Source organism: Penaeus japonicus, unplaced genomic scaffold, assembly GCF_977035675.1.
Source record: "Penaeus japonicus unplaced genomic scaffold, GWHDUDI00000001_assembly GWHDUDI00000032, whole genome shotgun sequence".
NCBI lineage: Eukaryota > Metazoa > Arthropoda > Malacostraca > Decapoda > Penaeidae > Penaeus > Penaeus japonicus.
Window position 1 is genome coordinate 10,505,408 of NW_028234434.1, and position 4,773 is coordinate 10,510,180.

Consider the following 4,773-nt stretch of genomic DNA (forward strand, 5'->3'; position numbering starts at 1 on the left):
AGAGAGAGAGAGAGAGAGAGAGAGAGAGAGAGAGAGAGAGAGAGAGAGAGAGAGAGAGAGAGAGAGAGAGAGAGAAAGAGAGAGGGAGAGAGGGAGAGAGAGAGAAGCCAAGGCCTTCGGTTGGAGGTGATGGAATTATGGAAATGAAGGACGAGAGGTAGGTAGGCGGAGGCGAAGGCACAGGAAGGATAATAATGGCGGCAATTAAGTAAAGGAATGAATAAAAGAGAAAAAAAAAACGATGAAGATAAATGAGATACTGATCATGAAAAATGAATGGTAATGAGGATATTAATAACAAGAAATGATTGATAATGAGGATAATTATAGTGAAATATGAGGTTTGTATATATAATTTCTGATGTAGATACCGTAGTATGGTGTAGATGATGAAGAAGGATTAATGAAGGATAAACACAGGGATTCAGACACGAGTGAAGGATGGCGAGGATGATGATGGTGAAGGAGAGCCATAGATGGAATGAGAAAGGAAAAATGATGATGATGATGATGGAAAAGATCGCGAGAAGGAGAGAATAAGAGAGTATACACAATAGAAGAGATGATGATGGGGATGATGATGATGATGATGATGATGATGGTAGTGATGGTGATGATGATGATGATGATGATGATGATGATGATGATGATGATGATGATGATGATGATGATGGTGATTGATTTTTGAAGATGATAATAATGATGTTGATGATGATGATTATGAGGAGGAGGAGGAGGAAGAGGAAGAGGAAGAGGAGGAGGAGGAGGACAATTATGATGATTATGATGATTATGATCACGATAATAGTGAATGAAATATATAAACAATCTATCTAAAAAAAATTATGCAGACGAAGTAAAGAGAAAAAAAACGAAAACAAATGAACATCACCTCGACACGCCAGAGATAATCTATGCATAAAACAATCTAATTATACATCAAAAATCTTCCCGCCTTTCCATCCACGCTCTTGCCTTCCCTTATGCCTCCCTTGTCTTCTTCCATCTATTCAACTTTGCAACATAAAAAAATGATATGCAATTGATGTCAACCTCATTAAAACAGTCCTCTGCAACCACCGCGACCGTAAGACACTCGCCATTTCCTCGAGACATTTAAGAAGAAGAAAAAAAAAGTTTAGTTACTTGAATATTCATCGTGTTGGCGTCTATCATATTCGCGAACTGACGTTAATTTTCTTTATTAATCTTGGTGGGGGGCCTGCGGACGGGGTGGGGTGGGGGGTTGGGGTTGGGGAGGAGAGGGGGGGGGGGCTTCCTGACGCCCGTTCGCTACCTAAATAATATTCACTGTTCTTATCTTATCTTGGTAAGGTTTTAAACAACTTGCTATTAATCTCCTTTTTTTATGTGCGGTATACCACTCACTCTCTGTTTATTTACTTATTTATTTATTTATTCATTTACTTATTTATTGTTTTGTTTTATCATCGAGGCTGGACTGTTTTACACACTCACTTCACTGTGCAATATTCCCCGCATCCACATCACCACCATCACTATTATTATCTTCATTATCTTATTGCAATTAATTATCCTCATCCTCATCGTCAGTCCCATCATCACCATCCCCACATTCCAACCCATTATCATCATTGCCAAATTTATCAACACCGCATCACAACCCATCATCATCACCATCATCATCACGATCAGCACCATCAGTCCCATTCCAAGCCCCTATAAATAGAATCTCACTCCAACCCACCTCTATGAATTCCAACCCTCCTCGGGGCTATTAATTATTCATATGCAATTAAGCTCGCCATTATGGTGGGAAACAGCAAAGGAAGAGAAAAACACCAAAAGGGGCAATATTAACACGGGAGAATAACCGGACCAACACGGGCTCTTGTCTATGTCTTCTTCCTCTTCTTTCTACTCTGTCCGTTTTCTTCGTTTTTATCTACTTCTTTTTCTTGGATTTTTTAGTTTTGTTTTATTGTTCGAAGTCAGTTGCTTCTTTTAATATGTGTATTTTATTACCTAAAATATTATCTTTCTTGATGTGAATCGATCTTGATTTTGTAACACCTATACAGTAATCTAGTAACATTTATATATATATATATATATATATATATATATATATATATATATATATATATATATATATATATATATATATATATATATATATATTCACATATATTCATATTCACAACGGTCACATCATCCTCAGATTACTTGCGACATCAACAACATAAAAACACCATAAAAAAAAATTCCAACACATCATAGGACCAATACTTCATCAATGATACACACCCTCATCCAGCTCCTATATATAAGCGTTTATGAAACGAGCTCTAAGGTCGAACTTTCCATAAGAGAGATAAAGGTAGAGATAGATCGAGAGATAGAGATAGATCGATGAACTCGTAATTAAACAGATAGATAGATAGACATATAGACATAGATAGATAGATACATAGATAAATAGACAGACAGACGGACAGATGTATCAGAAACACGTAATGATCCAGCCCCTAATTCACTGCCGTAACCCCTCCCTCCGTGCCCCGTCCCCCCTCCCCACTTTGGCAGACGGATTCGACAGTGTCACCAAACAAACGTCAGGAGTGGGGTAACCTAATTGATCAAGATGCGAGCCAATCCCACCTCTCCGCCACCAACCAATAAGACTAAGAATCGCCTACAACATCCAGTCGCTTTCCCCACCCCCTCCCCTACCCTTCCTCAAACACATAGAACCTCCTTGGTGGACAGGGCCTCCCTCAAGGCAATAATAATAATAGCAAATGGATGTATGAATAAGTCACGGGGGGAATAGGGAAATTCGAGTGAAACATATTGATTCCTCAAGAGCCAAGCCTACCTCGACCTCCCCGTCATGCATGACAGCGAGACAGAGAAGAGCATCAGGTAATGAACCCATGACTGCACACACTAACAAGATGGCTCATAGGCGGTCTGTCGGATACTGAACGCATGGGCACACGAGGCAACCGCCCCTCGCTGGATGCACTGCCAATTAGCGTCCAGCTGAGGCCATATGCCTATTTGTCACTGTCTTACGTTCGTGTGATCACTGAGAGGCATTATCTTACCTTCGCCTGTCTTGCGTTTTGGTTATCTTTCTTGGGTTGAGTAGCTTTGTTCAGTTTTGTTTATTGGTCTTTTCTTGGTTTCAACACCGTATTTTTTTTTTTTCGATCTTTCTAATCAGTTTGGGTTTTCTTATTTCGTTTGGCTAGGTCATCCTGTATCTTTCATTATTGTTATTTATTATTGGAGAAGAGAGTCCAGAGTCTCTGTTAATGACATAGAGATTTTTTGAAATTATCTTTTCAATTCCTCTTTTTAATCTACCCTTTTAATTCTCTCGTTCTTTCTGCGTGTGTCTCCATTCCCCTCTCTCATTTCGCGAGAGGAGCGTCCCCTTTTTTTGGACGCATTCCACTTTTTCCGTCGCGTTGGAAGTGTCCCCTCGCGTCCAGAACCCCAACTATTATCCCGCACTTTATTCCTGTGTCTTTCTCTTGTCTTATTAGAGAAAAAAAGGCCGATTTACACACTTACTAACTATGCACACTGATGTTCTTTTGTGTTATTGTCATTGACCTACAAGGCGATAGAAGCATTTATCTATGTCCATAAAGAGAGCCAATGATATGCCAAATATCTGTCACATGAAACAGACACTCAAAACAGGAACTGTTGTTAGTGAATTCATGGTATTAAGCATTGAAGCAGTTTTAATTACAAACACAATATCTGTTATTAATACCACTCGCATATTCCGTGTCATATTTTATGCATCGTCCTCCACTGGCATAAAAAATCATCCCGAAAGCATGCATTTACTTTATGTGCCTGCCTGGGGAAAAACGCAATGTACATGATGTTTATTAACATGTCACCACGGTCACCTCATGTATTTACACGCCTGCCGAGGTAATCGACTTCTCCAATCTAGATTCGCGTAAATATTCGCATTGGACACAGAGTTGGCGCCACCACTACCAGCTACGGAGCCAGAGAGAGAGGACACCCTCCCAGTCCCAGCACCAGATACACACTGACAGGCGGGGATCAGGTCGGCCGCCAATGGGTGAGTACAGCCTTGCTTGCCCCGCCCACTTCAGCTCACTCCCTTGTGTTGGCCCTCGGATGTTCCCCCTCTTCCTCTCTTCCTCTCTTCCCCTCTTCCCCTCATCCCCGCTCCTTTCTCATTCAGTTCCCCTTCCCCTTTTCCCCTCCCTTCTCACCCTTTCCTCCTCTCTTCTGCCTTCCCTCACCTATCTTCCCCACCCCTTTCCTCTTCACTTCCCTTCTCCCTCCCTTTTCCCCGTCCCTCCTCTTTCTCTCTTGCTCCGTCTTTTCTCTCCGCTACCTCACCCTTCCCCCTATACTTCCCCTCTCCTCCATTTAATTTCCCCCATCTCCCTCCTCCTTCTCCCTTTTCCCTCCTCCTCCGTTTTCCTTCTCCTCTCTTCCCCTCCTCCCTTTTCCCCTCTTTCCTCTTCCCCTTCATTTCCCTTCCCCTTTTCCCCTTTCTTCTTCCCCTCCCCTCTTCCCCTTCCTTCTTCCCCACCCCTCTTCCTCTTTCCTCCATCCGGCGCCCCCTCCCCTCTTCCCCTCCCCTCCACTCGATATTAAATGTCGACAGCAGAATATACACGTGGTCTTAGTGTCCAACCTCACGTGTTGGTTTTTATATTGAAAGTTTAATTGCTACTATCATTATGTTGCTTCGATGTTTTGTGGGTTGGAGCAACTTAATGCACG

The 4,773-nt window shown here is 41.9% G+C and overlaps 1 protein-coding gene across 10 annotated transcripts in view; it reads right to left on the minus strand.

The window, feature by feature from the left end:
- The window catches only part of LOC122255514 (uncharacterized), a 133,151-nt gene extending 129,064 nt beyond the window's left edge, over positions 1-4,087 (minus strand). For 6 of the 10 annotated variants that reach the window (XM_086556330.1, XM_086556329.1, XM_086556327.1 and 3 more), the window contains exon 1: positions 3,915-4,059. The gene's annotated coding sequence lies outside the window, so the exon portion shown is untranslated. The other 4 variants (XM_086556328.1, XM_086556322.1, XM_086556324.1 and 1 more) reach the window with 3 other exon arrangements.
- Positions 4,088-4,773: the final 686 nt, after the last annotated feature.